General features: G+C 37.5%; 1 long non-coding RNA gene across 2 annotated transcripts in view; it reads right to left on the bottom strand.

Moving 5' to 3' along the window:
• Positions 1 to 10,213, bottom strand: part of LOC110840752 (uncharacterized) — a 68,572-nt gene extending 58,359 nt beyond the window's left edge. For both annotated transcript variants that reach the window (XR_015536126.1, XR_002546984.2), the window contains exon 1: positions 9,818 to 10,213. This is a non-coding gene — a long non-coding RNA (uncharacterized LOC110840752). The remainder of the gene's footprint in view (positions 1 to 9,817) is intronic.
• Between the last annotated feature and the right edge of the window lie 7,535 nt (positions 10,214 to 17,748).

Genomic DNA, 17,748 nt, shown 5'->3' with positions numbered 1-17,748 from the left:
CACGAAACGTTCTGGGTCGATTAATTATTGTAACGTGTTTCGACGCTAAAAAAATGCACTTTAAAATTTCAGTAGGAATGTAATTTTCATAATGACAAGTTATGCATACGTGTGTCGCTTTTAATGTTTTATTACAGTACACATTGTTTATTAAACTTAGCAAGAGATGGATGTAACTATGTTATATATAGCCTATGGTTATTACTGTTTACATAAATTTGACGTCCTGAAAATTACTAATTAGTTAATATGTGTGTCTATATACGTACTGTGGTAACTACGCATGGGCTTAATACATGTTTTCGCTTTTATACGAGAAAATGACTCATAGTCAGTTAGTGGGTACATATTTTATACTTAACAGTCTATTGGACATTAAGGCCTAACTATGAAAACCGTGTGCTTTCACTCTTATAATTGCTTATTGTATTCAGAGTCCAGTTAATGGATTACATTTGTTATACATTTGCAATTGCGATGCGTGATGTTTTCTTGTGGGTAAGAATTGAATTTTTAAATGTTATTCACGTTAAATGTCATTTAATGAGTTAAAGTAATTTCCTAAGAATTCTTTTTACAAAACTGAACACTGTAGTAATGTACCCGGTAAAATCCGTACCTAGTTTTCGTTGTCACCTTTTAACAAACTTCAATTAAAGCTTGGTTCTTTCAAAAAAATCGTTGTCTACATTCGATTTGTTCAATTCCATTAGATTTAAAGAGTGTAAAATTTATTCATAATTCCCTTGCGTGTCATTGTGCCGTCTCCGTAACAATTTAACAGATTTCGATGAAATGTTGTATTTGGTGCGTAGATGAATATTTTCAACTGTTTTGTCAAAATCTGCCTTATATAACTCCTTTTACATAACATCAATAACAGAATTAGTATTTTTCTGAAATAAGGCGGTAATCTTTAAAGAAATGATATATTACATCATTCTCTCTTCACTTTTTCTCAAAACGTTCTGACCACAGGCTATTCGAACGTCAAGTGGTTCTTCCAACTTTAGTCAAACGCCAAAAATCATCGGTATGAGCAGTAAGAATTTTAACTGCATTCCTAAAGATTTATTTGTCATAAAAATATCGTCGAAATTCCAAAAGTCAAATAACAGTGGAATCAAAGGCCAAGGCCGTGGTCTAGGCAACACGGAGTTTTCCTCCGGGGGCTTCCCCGGTTTCTCCGTGGCATCCCAACAATTACTCCATTCACACACAGAAGAAGGCAATGGCAAACCACTTCTGGATCATCTGCCAAGAACGTATATGAACAGGTCCCAGTCCGAGAAAAGGATGGAAGGATCCTGTTCATATGGACCTGTCGTCAGACAGAACACTAAATAATAATAAGATGAGGTGGTCTAGCGGTTAGAATGCTGGCCTTGTAATCCTGGGGTCTCGGGTTCGATTCCCGGCGGTGCCCGAATTTATAACTTGTGTTGGGCAAGGCCGTGGTCTAGGCAACACGGAGTTTTCCTCCGTGGCATCCCAACAATTACTCCATTCACACACAGAAGAAGGCAATGGCAAACCACTTCTGGATCATCTGCCAAGAACGTATATGAACAGGTCCCAGTCCGAGAAAAGGATGGAAGGATCCTGTTCATATGGACCTGTCGTCAGACAGAACACTAAATAAATATATAAAAAAGTGATAGGTATCCTGTATCCTTGGGGTATTATTTCCATATCGAGTTCGGTTAATAATAAAGCCTTGAAAGTTTGAAACGCCCGTCGTATGTTTGTCTTCATATTCGTCAAGGGTAAAATCACGTGCGTTTTAAATTAAAATTTTCCATGCTCTGATCGAGATATCTCGCACACAAAGTCGTTCTACTTAAAACCTTTATATTCTATAATTGACTCTATGACGCAACAGCCTGACTTCGATCCTCGGCCTCGTCCCATGTGGGAGGTTTCTTTGTCTTTTGAAGTGTGCATTTAGGAGTAGTGAGTGACAAGCTCACTGCCTCTGCACAATTTCTACCCAATCCTGATTTGTCTGCTAGAGCCATTTAGTAGTGAATCAGGAGAAACTTGGGTGAGAATTGGCTGCTAAATTTTGCTTTCGAAATATGTCATTCGTACTCGCACGATTCTTTTACACGCCATAAATCTACGACATAGGACCGACAGCTTTACTTTTACAGTTGCGCTACGGATTTGTATCACCCTTAAAAAACGATCGACATTGGCCGGGTTTGAACCCGATAACCTTGGGTCCAGTGGGGAGCACACCAACCACTAGTCCACCGAGGCAGACTTATCTTCTATAAAAAATAGCAAAAATAACTTCTTATTCCATCTGTTAGCAGATAAAAATTTTCTGTTTTTTTATCTATGTTCATTATTGATTGGAAGCGAATGAATATTGATTAATTCAACAAAATATTTGTTATACAACACCGGATGATGAATTACGTACATGTGGGAGAAAACGTTTCAAGTCTGCTTTAATGTCGTACATAGTTTGACCTTAATGTTCCTGTAGGAGATGGGAAAACGTAAAAAGATCCTGAACTGAATGGTCTTAGCTTCGTCGTGAACGTACTTTTGAACTAATACTTTCATTCCCCAAATATCTGAAATTGTTCGCGTTTTCAAACGAATTGTTAACTCTCATTGTATTATGAATTTTTCTACGTTCTGGTGACGAGAGTGTAATCTCACTTAAATTTTAGACCAATCGTTTAATCCAATTTATACTCCTCCTTCCTAATAACCTTCATGAAGTCCGCCCAAATTAATTTTTCGATAGCTTTGGGGGCACCCTATAGTCGGAAGTGTTACGTCACTTCCTGCCTGTTTACCCTTCTCAACAATTTTCGTCTTCGCCCTCTGCGAGTTGGCTTCATTCGCCGTGAAATATGCAGACGATTGCGCTCGAGGGCTCCTAGACAGTCGCCCGCCGTCCCAAGACCGCCACACAAACCGACACTTCCATTATATTTCTTGCATTCCTTGGTCTCCTATCATCCACCCCTGATGTCGCACATTCCGTCCCTACAAAATATTCTTTAAGAGTAAGAGTGAGACAAGAATAATAGTAAACTTTAGCCAAATTTTTAAGTCTACAACTGGCAGACAGCTTACAAATGTTTTTATGCAGACCCTAAATATAAACCTACTGAAACACACACTTTCCAATGTTGTATTTGTTAATTCTCTTCATGAGATGATAAAGTTTCGTCATATTGTGATAAATATATATTTGTTTAAATCTTAAATATTTAAATGTTAATTATAGTAATATTTTAATATTTAATAGGAATTTTATTGTGATTAGACTGACAAGATTTAAACAAATATAAACAAATAAACAAATTCTCTTCATGTTAAAATAGCTTAAGAAGGACTTTATAAATTTTTGACAAGTTAGAATGAATGTTTTCGTAACAAATATAATAGGCCCATTTCTATGTATTTCCGTCGTCCGCTGGTGTCAGATGGGCGAGACAGGATTATAGATGTATGAGGGAGGGAGAACTGTTGATTTATTGAATAAACAATCACAGACAGCCGACAAAAGTCCCTTGGATTGAAGATTCAATGAGAGGCTAACAACCATCCACCTTAAAATAAACAAGTTAGGAAACGTACGCATAGCTTGACTATTCTGGTGCGATCGCAAGAATTTTTCTTTTCTGGCTCTAACACGTGACAGGGTTGATGACGTCATGTGATTACGGCACTGGATGAGAATTTTCCATCTAGTCACTTAGACGCGCAGAAAATCATGCAGTTATCATGTGGTGTCCTTTTATATTTTCCGATTTCAACTAAAATTGGAATATGTCTACAAATTTTAGTGAAATCTACCAATCAAAGTATCAGGTTATGAATACGTTAAACAGGTATCGGATTTAGTAGATACATTGTCAGGAAATTAGCAACGAAAATCAGATTTGGAGCAAATTACCTTCATAATATTAAAAAGACCTGTTTGTTTGTGTGGCCGGTCACAGTGGCCGTGAGTTCGCTTTACTGTTTGTTACGTTTACTTTGCGATATTCTGATTTGTTGGGCCGTGGAATCTTTTGGCTGTACACCGACGTTTCTGATAAACATGATATTTCCATAATATTTCGATGTCCAGTCCTGAAGATGGAGGCAGTAGATTTTTACGAAACATTGTTATACAATCGAAAGTCTACAAGACACCACAGCCCACACGATCACCGAAACTAACTCCTGCGAAAAAAAACTTCGTATCTACAGTTGATGAACTTTCTGATCGACTGGTCATAGCCATCTCAGTCACGTCAATCGCTGATCGAATTATTGATGCAATTTATTATTTTATTCAGGTCATGGGTCTGTTTCCTCCAGGGTGTGAACCTCGCCGTCTTCCTGTGATGGAGTTGTCTCTCTCACTATTTGCACATTTCTGTAGAGTGTCACTCGTGATACAAAGTTACTCCATTGTTTCCTTCATGTACGGAATTCGACGTTCATCTCTTTTATCGATCTCGCATTGATGCCTGAGTCCTCGGCTTCTCATGTGCTCAATCTTCATTTCTGCTTCTGTATTTCTCAAGACGCTCGTTCCAGTAGTCTCCAATTCCGGTCTTTGTGTCTTATTTTACATCTGATGCAAAATTCTAGAGCATTCTGTAGGTTAGCAACTGTTTGTGTCCTTAAACTACCAGATGTAATATAACTCCACCCTCCATCATCAACTTCCAAACAGAGAAAAGAAATATTTGTACGTGCCGTCAGACACAAGGCACATGTCTGTTAACCTCAGCCAGGATGCATGAAAAGGGGAAGACAGTCAACCAGCACAACACAGACTAGTTATTAGTGTTCATTGGTTCGTTTATTGCTTGACTGACGTGTTGTTTGAATGGATCTGATGGACCTTAGGGACACAAGGCTTTTTTACCTTTGATGTTGATATGTTCCTGTATGACAGTGGAGCATATCTAAATCTATAACGAAAACAGACCCACTGATCCTTCGTGCTACAGGTTAATTATCCTTGTTTTTAAAGACAAAGTTATATTTTGAATGCTGAATGATATCAAGTCTGGATGTATCCTGGCTCGACTTCAGATACCAGAGATGTTGATGCTTCTAATGTCTGTTATTTCTGTCCTCCTACAAGCACAGATAAAGGACTCAGCTACTTCGAGGATGTCATAAATCATTGTCGGCTGTCCGAAACAGCCTTCGTCTCTGACTGTGAGTCAATCATACAACTTGTCATTTTTCATGAACATTCTACGGGTAGAAGAAACACAAATGTTTACAGGGAACACGGAACGACGTATACATTGTGTACTTTTTGGTTATTAAACAAGCCTGTTTCAACTTAATAGGTTGATGATGATGCTGTGTTGTGACGTGTTTACCCCCAATGAGTATCTACGAATAAATAATTACAGAGTTAACGCTGTATGTAACCTTTTTTTAATTGGTGTATATTTTGGGATCACCCCAGTAAAACTATGCATTGTCTAAATAAGCCAGCGGATGTGATGTATTGACATTTTCTTCGAATAAATTAAACACAAAAACTCTTGAAACATTATGGAAGAAATCATTGATTAATTTAATGAGTAATGCTTGTGGTCTTCTAAGCGTCATTTATTTCAGATTTAACTTCTCGACGACAAATCTCATTAACAAACCCCTCAGTGTCGGCATTCACATAACCCGTCCTACATTTTCCATGTTACCTTCCTCATGACAAATCTCAAGAGATTTTTGTTTTCAAGGTAACATCGAAAATTGCGATATTTCACAAATATAATTAAGGAATACCTGAATAAAACAACGTTAATCCAAAATTAGACTTATGGGAAATCAAAATATCCGAGTGATGTTTGGTGCCTGTCTTCTGGGGTGTTGCGCCATGGATACTGGTAGAAGTTTACAGTCACAAGACAGAAGTTGTCGTATTCATCACAGTGAAAACCTCAGATCTAAACCTCTACGTATGTTCTATCCGTAATTTGAGATATTAAGTTTCAAAAAATATAATGCAACTGCTGTATGTTTTCGATTACCCACGTGTGTCAGTCACATCTCTAAAGACAGAATGAGTCGCGGTGTAGAGTTCGCAGGTCAGACAGGCGCCACACTGCAAGACGTCGGCCATTCAGGCATTGTTTGCAAAGACAAGATTGTTTCGCTTGGATTGTGGACAAGACGAAATGATTGTATGTACGAGAAGAAAGAAAGATGCTACTGGTCAGGGAAATGCGGGAGACCCTCTGGCGCGCAGGGGGGGCATAACGACGAGATTAAATTCCCCAGACGACGTCAAGTTCTGTATAAAGTATTGGAAACCAAAGATCAAGATTTTCTGGAAACAGGGCCCTGTTTGTAATGCGAAATAGAATTTCGTTTTTATTTGCTTTCGGTTTACGTCTTACAATTTGCCTGTAGGCTTAGGGTAAGTCTAGATGAAATGAATGGCACAAGATCATCAAATGTTGCCCGAAATGCTTCAAGCCATCCATGATCAGGTATGCTTAAGGGAGTGATTGTTTCCTGAATTATATTTAACATAAATATATGAAAAACACTCAGATTAGCTGAGTTGACGGAAATGAAATGTCCACAATATTTTAAATTGTAATCCTGTTTCGTTGAATATGCACCGTTACATTTTTAAATCTTGACAAACTCTATAATTTACGTAACATAGTTTAATTATTTTCTTGAGGTAAAGTCCTCAAACGTCGAGGAAGTTCGTGATATTAGATCGCTAAGAACCAATACGAAATTTGCCTGATTATGAATGGTCCTGATCTTTGTTACCAATGTTAATGTGGAGACTGTTAAGTAGTTTCGGAGAAAATACGCGAGGACAGGCATCCCTATTACGCTTTCATTTTATACAATATGTAAGAGAAACACAGAAGATGGCATGATCTAGTTCTGTATAAACTTTCGTTCATTCACTGTTTGTCAAATAATATCAGAATTTATGCTCCGTTGGTAAAAAAATAATTGTGAAATTATAAAGAATCGCGTACTTAACACCAAATAGTTTTGTGTTTACCGACGTTTAGGAAATCAGACATTGTAATGATGCTATAGAATATTGCAATATTTTATATCTCAGAGCAATGTGAATAAAGGTGTTTCACGATGGAGTAGTCGGTAATGTCTCACCATTTGTTGTCCTTCGTAAGCCTACGGTTATAAACTACAGAACGGATTTTTATTCGATGTGATATTGGCGGTCTACCCGGAAAGGTATTTCGAAAAAAGCTGAAATGAAAATTATGTGAGTTTTGTAAAAACGAAATATGAAAACATAATATAAATTGCAGATTTCATTCACATGTACAAATTTTACTTAAACATGTTGTATTTGGTGTGGACTTCTTTTAACAAAATATGAGAAAAAAATTTGACAGCTTCGTAGACCTAACTGTACCACGGTCAGCTGCGCAATGCCGAGTTGTGTCCCAGACAGCTGAAGAAGCTTTTCAAGTGTGTGATCCAGCAGACGAGTTAAATATGCTGGTAGTTTATTGAACAGTGGTTTTATTGTAGAGATCGAACTCTGGACTCTGGGGCCGATCGGAGTTTAGTGGCGACTTGGGACACCCAAACTGGATCAATCTACACTTGATACTCCACACCATACCCAACCTTCCTAAACTCGCGTCACACTAAATATTGTCGAAGAATCATCGCGGCATACCAACCCTATTTTTCATACCGTGGAGTGGGAGGTAGATGGTTTACGGCAATATTTGGCCTCGACAATTTCTTTATAAATCTACCACAACCGAAAAATGTTCTATTTTGTTATTATTATTATTATTATTATTATTATCAATCTTTATTATAATATTTTTTATTTTAAAAATATTCATTATTTGAAATAAATTAAAATATAATATTTCACATCGTTTGATCTAAAATGTATTAACTATGTGTAAACATTAAAACTTAAAGATACTTATTTATATTTGTACATGTATATTGCAGAAAAATACATAGAGTGGCAATAAAAGTATATTGGAGGTGCACATGTTTTGCTGCAAAGTGGTTGTGTTGTTTCCAAATTCCATTTAGTACTTATTGTCTGTCCTCAGTCATAATAATCATAATAAAGAAAATTAAAACTGAGAGAGAGCAGAAAACAAGATTAACAATTATTTATCTCATTATGCCTATCATTATAATATAAGGTAAAAATTTCTAAAATGAAGCATTTGCGACCCCAAGTTCATAGGAACATTTTTTTCTTATTTTCGATCCTGGAAAACGCACACGAAGTTTGTGAACATACTTCTGACTCACCCTGTATTTGCAGTAACACCTGTGAGGTATGGAAAATTCCGAAGTGTGGGTAGTCTGAGAAAATTTAATTAGTGTTTTAAATTAAGAGCGTACAGACACAACGAGGTTTATATAAACTGTTTTGTTGAAGATTTTTTATATAAATTTACTGACGCATTTTCAAACAAAGCGCGCAGTCTAAAAAATATTTAGCCTGCATGAGAACAGATTCAAAACGTTTTCACAGATGGTAACATATTATCCACAACAACAGAACAAGAAAAACGCACTTAAAAACTGTGGCTATACATGAATACAGAAATAAACTGAAATTCACAAACTCAATTAAACAAATTAATAAACTCAGGCATATAAATTAATATCAGAAAACCAAAACACACGAACAAGCAAACTTACGTATACAAACTCAAATTACACGAAACAGTTTATCAAAATCAGAAACATAAACAGACTGTGCAGACTAGAAAGCTGTTGTTTTAAGTTGCATATCCCTGGCTTACTACAGCTCAGAGTTTTGCCTCGGATCCAAAAGTTACTTTCCTACTATCAGAAGCAATGAGGTGTGAATTTATGGACTGAACTCAAAAGGTTTAATAATTTCGTGAGCGTTATAGTTCCGTAAAAGCTGGAACTTCTTTGCTGGCTAATAAACTATCTACTTCTTCTCACGGAAGATAAAGATACAGGCAGACTAATTGATTGGTTGATGATTGATATGTCACACTTAAGCAATATTTTCGTCAAATAACGCTGTTAGATACATAGATTGACGTGTAAGTAGGTTATTACGTAGACAAATATCGAACATGATGTACATATACAGAACAACATCGAGTATATTATTAAAATTGAATAAATCTGGAAAAGAACATCGTTCGATTTCTGATAAAAAAATCTGATATAAATATGTGCGCTAAAATAGTATATGGAAATTGTATTTAAGTTATTATTGATTTGAATCTTTATATAAATATATACACCTGAAGATAGTTCTTTTAGGAACTGAAACATGTAGTGAAAAAAAATGATGGTCTAATGTGAATCGAATATTTCGATAAAGAACATCATTTAATATTTTAAATATTTTAAATGTTAATTATTGTAATATTTTAATATTTAATAAGAATTTATTGTGATTAGACGGACAAGATTTAATATAATATATAGACAAATAAATATAAAAGTAGGTATATATACAGACGAATAGAAATATGGACGAATTTGATCGCCTAGATGAATAAACATCAGAGTTATACTTCGGATTGTTTACAAAACCGAAAGATAAATTTAGGTTTTGTTATGTGGAAGTTTAAGTAACATTATCATAAAAAATGTCTCATAACAACAAGGGAAATTTGAAGAAAATCTAAGAACAAAACGAAAATGCTAAAGGAATAATTCTCTGAAAGGGATTTTTACATGCACGTAAATTAATCAATCTTTGGGAATTCCAAATGTCATAAAACGTTACGTACAGCACAGGAAATACAATGATAGCTCTTTTGAGATACCAAGGTCAACACTAAACGCGGAGGACTAGTCTTACCTTTTGCGCTGTGCAGTCGTCGAAAGACATTGAACAAATCACCAAGAAATAACAACTGAAACGAACTTCACTTTGCACTGTTACTGTGATAACGTATTCGATGCTTCGAGCTTGTGGTATCTTTATTCACGCTGCATGGAGGTAGCCAGCACGTCGCCCCCAGCCCAGTAATGTGTACGACAGGATGAGGGAGACTTGCAAACTGCTGTCAACACCAGCACCGCACAAGAGACGACCGCGACATAGAAGACCTGACAGCCAAGTTTCATGCTGTTATGGCGACTATTCATGCAGACATGTTCACGCTAGTATTCCGCGATGTACATTTGAAGTGTTGCACGTCGACTAACCATGATGGACACTGAAACAACCGCACTCTTAGCTAACTACCTGCTGTGATCTATGTCCACAGGCGTTGTGAGCTCCTCAAGTCTTGTTTATCTTTAGATGTGAGTAATGTGTATTCCTTTTATGTACGCTGTTCTTCTGCGTTAACTCTCTAGTTCATGAGTGTCCCCTAAAGTTTATTTTGTATCTATTTAACCCTCCGTGTGTCTGTTGTCTATGCCTCTCTGCATCAACAGTGGATTCTTTTCTCCTTATGATCGGTGAAACTCTTGCCCATTTGACGATTTCTCCCTACCATGATATCTCGTGAACGATTATTTCTAGAGAATTATATCCGTATGATTTTCATTTATGGGGTTGTCTCCCCGTTCCAATTGTCCCCATATTCTGTATATTTACCGTACTAGTAAGTACGAAAGTTATGGAGTAAATAGCATAGTTATATGTCGTACGAAGTCAGGTTATGAAATGGAAGGTGTATAAGTATAGGATCTTGACTTCTATACTATAAAGATAAAGGTCTTGTACTTTTAAATTTATCTCCATTTCACAATTTCCTTTTAATTAATGTTATTTATTGATGATAATAAATCAGAAGAGACAGAGATGTGGGAAGTCTGGAGTCGTATCGCGTTTAAAAAAGTTTAATGAAAATCTGTTAATTATTCGGTTTTTGTCCGTCTAATCAGAATTCAAATTTAAAATTTAAAATTTACAATTAAGATAATTATAGAATATAGAAACCGAAACAAAAATATGTTCAAAATGTAAATCGATTGTTCGATGAGGAACATCAAATGATATTTTAATTATCTTAATTGTAAATTTTAAATTTTAAATTTGAATTCTGATTAGACGGACCAAAACCGAATAATTAATTAATATATTTTATCACAATATGACGCAACTATATCATCTTACAGAATTTTACTCTTAACAAGACTACACGAGACTATTAATACTCCATTGTAGACAGTGTTTTGTTTTATATGAGTATAATATTGAAACTGATCTTGAAGAAACAATTAGGGACTGTGGACCGTAAAGACTTGGATCATGATAAGAACCAGCGACCGGACTCTTGTGAACACTGAACGAGGCGGATAATTGTTTCGCTGTCAGGATGTGCATGCTCAGTGGAGTTCCGGTCTGTTTTTAAGCAACCGGTTTCAGTAATTTAGTCTGACCAGTGATTATGATAACAACCAGTTTATAACGTGTCTTGTCCCAGAAATTGCTAAGGGTCTCTTATAACGTAAACCTCTTTCCATATAATCCCTAGATCACTGTCTCCGGCTTCCAGAGGTTGAGCAAAGACTGCTCCCGAAGAATTCTGTTGCCGCGTCGTACTGAACCTTCTGGTGTTAGGAATAGTTCTTAAGAATTCCACAGGGAGAGTCTTCGGTTATAGTCTGAGTACGAAGAGTCTAAAGATAACTGATTCAAATAGTCCTCATTCTATTAGGCGTGTGTAAGACAGTTTTCATCTCATTAAAGACAGAGATCATGCTACGGCCAGGTACCAAAAAACTTAATTTTTGTTTTCTTGGTATACTTACATACATCCAGGCCAATTAACATTATTAGAGTAATTAAATTTAAGAAGCTAAAAAGTATTTTGTATTTGGTTTGGATAGGTGAGAGAATAAATAAGTGCATGCAGACGAAATTTTTGTAAAAGAACATTCTGCAAATTGTTAATTTGCAAGATCTAAAATTAAGTACGGTTATAACTTAAAATTGACTTAGAGGGAGTCACGTCCTGAGGCTCAGACGTAAAAGGGTCTAATCAGTTAAAATAATATATCCTAAATGTCTTGTTTCTGTCGCAGTCTATAATGCATTACTACTTTTTAAGATCTTGCCTGTTTTTAAGATTTGTCCGTATATAAAATTTATCAGATAAACTGAATTGTAACACAGCCTCCCATCAAATGTTATGTAACCACATATACGTCCTAGTTGTCATAAATAAAAATGTAGCGTCTCATTTTATTTCTGTTTGTTCACCTTCAAAAAATACTTCCAATGGATTTACCAAAAATTCTGTTATAATCTGGACACGGATAAGCCGACTGAAAGAAGATGGGTAGTGTGTTGCACGGAGGTAAATCCAACCATATTTCTTGAGCGCTGTGGAAAGTTTTCTCTTTGGAGGGCTTTTAAAAATCTTCTGAATGCCTTCAACTGTCCTCCTATCTAGCTCGTATTCACCACTGTCTCTGAAAGTGATGAGTAGCATTCTTCAACTAGTGTGAAAAGTAAAACTAGGATAAATTATGACGGCGTTAACAGCGATATGGCACTGTTTATCAATTCCAGTAATACGTTTCATACTTCAGAATGGTATAACCTTACAAGGGAAGATATCGTTCTCTTGCGTATGTATCCAAATAAATTATTCAGATACTTCTTTCTTGTCAAGTTGGCTCGAGTTTGGCAGTAGAGTTTCACAGACTTCTATCCAGAGTTTCTCTTTAGTTTTTGTCACTGTACTCCGATTTGACCGAACTGTACAGTGGCCTTTCCTCCTATTCACTTACACCAAGGTCGAGCAAACAACGGAGGCAGTATAACCTCAGAAACGTTGGTTAACATCGACCAGACTACACAACGCAACAACCCAGAAGACAGAAATCTTCATACTCTGATGACGGAGGCAGTATGACCTCAGAAACGTTGGTTAACATCGACTAGACTACACAGCGCAGCAACCCAGAAGACAGAAATCTTCATACTCTGATGACGGAGGCAGTATGACCTCAGAAACGTTGGTTAACATCGACTAGACTACACAGCGCAGCAACCCAGAAGACAGAAATCTTCATACTCTGATGACGGAGGCAGTATGACCTCAGAAACGTTGGTTAACATCGACCAGACTACACAGCGCAACAACCCAGAAGACAGAAATCTTCATATTCTGATGACGGAGGCAGTATGACCTCAGAAACGTTGGTTAACATTGACCAGACTACACAGCGCAACAACCCAGAAGACAGAAATCGTCATACTCTGATGACGGAGGCAGTATGACCTCTGAAACATTGGTTAACATCGACCAGACTACACAGCGCAACAACCCAGAAGACAGAAATCTTCATACTCTGATGACGGAGGCAGTATGACCTCTGAAACATTGGTTAACATCGACCAGACTACACAGCGCAACAACCCAGAAGACAGAAATCTTCATACTCTGATGACGGAGGCAGTATGACCTCAGAAACGTTGGTTAACATCGACCAGACTACACAGCGCAACAACCCAGAAGACAGAAATCTTCATACTCTGATGACGGAGGCAGTATGACCTCTGAAACGTTGGTTAACATCGACCAGACTACACAGTGCAACAATCCAGAAGACAGAAATCTTCATCGCCCTGATGATGGAGGCAGTATGACCTCTGAAACGTTGATAAACATCGACCAGACTACACAGCGCAACAACCCAGAAGACAGAAATCTTCATACTCTGATGACGGAGGCAGTATGACCTCTGAAACGTTGGTTAACATCGACCAGACTACACAGCACAACAACCCAGAAGACAGAAATCTTCAACTTTTGGTTTACTTTCACTGAGATCATTTATTGACTTTCTGAGATTTGTGTTTAAAGACATCTTAAGAACGACCCCACAAGACGAGGTTACTGAGAATTTAATATCGATTTAGAATTATTGTGCCCTGTACTGCCTTGCGATGGCTGAATGGCAGTTCAATTCACTTAAAGAGGTGGGTTCTGGTACTAAAAGTTCAGTTGAAATACATGTAGCGCCTGTGTCTTCTTATGTTATTATCACACACAACAGGATGTAGAACATTCCATTACTGTGTACACGTGTTCTATAAGTGGCCTAGATAAGTCATTTAACCTAATTCCATTATCTATTTACTGATTCGATGCAAATAATACAACCACTACCTCACTTGTTCTTTATTATTCCTACTGAAATAATTAATAGTTTCTACGTAGTTTACATGAAAGAGGATCTAACTTTATGCGGGTAATAACAAACACGCGGCATGACTTAATATTGCCTATATCAGTCACACCTTCAGGGTGATTAAGTCAAGAGGAATGAGAGGGGCAGGGCATGTAGCGCGCATGGATGGGGCAAGAGGTGTGCACCGGTTATTGGTCGGAAAGCCTGAGGGGAAGAGACATCTGGGGAGACCTAGACGTAGATGGGAGGATAATATATGGGAGATAGGAGTTGAAGGAGACTGGATTTTGTTGGCCCAGGACATGGACCGGTGGAGGGCTTTGGTTAATTCGGTGATGAACCTTCGGTTTCTGTAAGCCATCTGGTTGGTTGGGTCCACTATTTGGGAAGCCTGAGGGGAAGAGACCTCAGGGGAGACCTAGACGTAGATGGGAGGATAATCTCAGGCGGGATCTATGGGAGATAGGAGTTGAAGGAGACTGGATTTTGTTGGCCCAGGACAGGGTCCGGTCTAGGGCTTTGGTTAATTCGGTGATGAACCTTCGGGTTCGGTAAGAAATCTCGTTAGTTAGTTATGTAACTTTTAAAAAACGCTACGTACATAAACGTGTCTGGTCTAAATCGGTTGGTTCTTAGAATATGGAGTGTCAAAAAAGATATTGGGCCCAAAAAAGAATCAAAAGCTGTTCAAAATGTAACAAAATTAATTCCCAGTTACAAATTTTTATTAACTTTGTGTCGCGTCCTACACACGCGCATTGTACATGACTTTGGGCCACCCTATACCGTAAACGTACATTCGATTGTTTGCACATCCTCCGGGATCCCCACGCAGTCGCTTAACAACGCGACAGTGTTTTTTTAAACACGTGGGCCGACAGGTGAGGTGGTGCTGGGGATCTAGAGGAGTTCGGCTCGTCCGTAATCACGGGATGTGACAGGCAGACTGAAATTCAATCTTGATGTTCTATCAGAATTTTACGAAGTTACAGAGAAGGAAAGGTTTTTGTAAGAATTTGTTCCAACAGGCACCTATTTCTCGTTCAAAGTGAGAAGCGATAACGATTTCATGTCTTCCGGGTTGTTGCGCCGTGTAGTCTGGTAGATGGTTATCAGATAAACCGCCCTGAAGACGGAGGCAGTATGACCTCTGAAACGTTGGTGGAAATCGCCCATACTACACGGCGCAAAAACCCAGAAGACAGAAATCTTCATACTCTGATGACGGAGGCAGTATGACCTCTGAAACGTTGGTAAACATCGACCAGACAACACAGCGTAACATCCCAGAAGACAGAAATCTTCAGACTCACCGCCCTGATGATGGAGGCAGTATGACCTCTGAAACGTTGGTTAACATCGACCAGACAACACAGCGTAACATCCCAGAAGACAGAAATCTTCATACTCTGATGACGGAGGCAGTATGACCTCTGAAACGTTGGTAAACATCGACCAGCTACACAGAGCAACAACCCAGAAGACAGAAATCTTCAGACTCACCGCCCTGATGATGGAGGCAGTATGACCTCTGAAACGTTGGTAAACATCGACCAGACTACACAGCGCAACAACCCAGAAGATAAAAATCTTCATACTCTGATGACGGAGGCAGTATGACCTCTGAAACGTTGGTAAACATCGACCAGCTACACAGAGCAACAACCCAGAAGACAGAAATCTTCATACTCATCGCCCTGATGACGGAGGCAGTATGACCTCTGAAACGTTGGTAAACATCGAGCAGACTACACAGCACAACAACCCAGAAGACAGAAATCTTCAGACTCACCGCTGTGAAAACCTCAAATCTTACTGAGAATCAATAATTTTGAAATACAAAATTATCTGCGATATTATATTAAAACTAATACTTCTTAAAACAGATTGTGAAATGTTTTATTTAAATACACAGTCTATGCTGTGTAAGGAATAGCCACATTAAAGATTACCAGGCAGGGTAATGGATCTCACACTGTGTGGCTTTACCCTAACACTGAGCACCATTACCCGATTAAAATCTAAAAATTTAACACATCTCATTATCTTGTAGATATTCAGTTTCGGACTATGTGCTACATGATGGAGGACTATTGCTAATGCACGTTCTATTGTGATAGTATTTTAAATTATGTGGATAGGTCATTTGAAACTACTTTCATAACTGTCACATTTTACTTGAAATGATTAACTCTTGAAGCATTTTCAAAACACACTTGGGCTCCCTCTTTATTTAAAAAATGCCTAGAATTTATTAGGTTAATCTTATCTAATTTATTTTTAGATGCCTAGGAAGACAGACAAAAAGAGCGAGAGAGGGGAGAGAGAGAGAGAGAACGATAACAAACGTTTCATGGATAACTCCAACAACGCAGTCCGCATTTAATACTGTAACTGAAAGCTGTAAAATTTGGGGAGTCATTTTTGCGAAAAAATATATTTATAATGTAAAACAAGCGAGTGAGATAGAAAATCATATTCTGTAGCTTGCAAAACTATTTTTGGAACCACTCTTACTATGCTAAGAATAACAGCATATAAATTTACGAAGTGGATTAAAATAAAGAATAATTTATCCAAATGATTTCTAGGTGGCAATGATTGGTTGTACGGATACATGAAGAGACATCCTGTTCTTTGTTTACAGAACTAAATGTTTGGATGATCATTGAGTTATTTCCACTGGCTCAAACACTCTGCTACACAAATAAATTTATCATTTCTGAATCATTCTAGTTACATTTCACTTCAATCCTACTTATTCTGCAAAATATATTAATCTGCATTGCTTCAGAACCACAGCACACATCTCATAGGTTGCAATCTCTGGACTCGAAATCCTTCCGCCCACGCAAAACTATTTTCCACATCGAACTTGCTTCCTTGTTTAATAAGGCATATAACAGAGTGTCAAGTTTTAGAAAGCTTTGAAGGGCTTTGAGAGAAAATTTGAATTTTTTTCTGAATCCAGAAACTTGTGGTTTAGTGGACTTCATGGTTGCACGTAACCTGCAGAAGATAAGTAAACATCTACTGCAGTGATTTCTAATCTCGTAGTTCTGTTTCATCTGGGATAAGTCAGATTCAGACTTCATCATGATAAAATCCTCTGCACGAAATCTCCATACCTGTTTTACATCCACTGTAGACAAATCTCCAATACTATTACCTTCAAATGTACCAACGAATAGGCCCAAAGGCCATGAGTCTAAGAAACTGGAGTCGGGAACATTAACTTCAACACCAATGTTACAAGAACTTGATGGAGCTGAACGTTGTCGATCTAACAAGTTTTGTAAAAACGTTCCTAAAACACGTAAAACACAAAAGAGAAGAGAAAACCAATGACGTAGGCTTGGTTTGATATCTCTTCAAATCATATATTAACGAAAAGCATATCTGTGACGACGACTTTGATAGCTTTCCAGGTTTTCTGAATCATGAAGAGAACAATACAATGCGCCTGGTTCCTTTTTAAAATTTGGGCGGGGCAATGAGTTTTTCGATGTGTGTCGTGTTTGGTATTGGCGCATGAAGAATGTAGTGGGCAATATACTACGAAGGACTACAGTTGTTATTAATGTTTTAAATAATGTCTTACAGATCCTCTCCAAACTTACTTATGTATCCAAG

The sequence above is a fragment of the Zootermopsis nevadensis genome, unplaced genomic scaffold, assembly GCF_977971745.1.
Source record: "Zootermopsis nevadensis isolate Lab colony 2312 unplaced genomic scaffold, Znev_1.0 Znev_ptg000021l, whole genome shotgun sequence".
NCBI lineage: Eukaryota > Metazoa > Arthropoda > Insecta > Blattodea > Termopsidae > Zootermopsis > Zootermopsis nevadensis.
The sequence above is the reverse complement of the archived record's forward strand: the minus strand, read 5'-3'. Positions and strand labels throughout refer to the sequence as shown.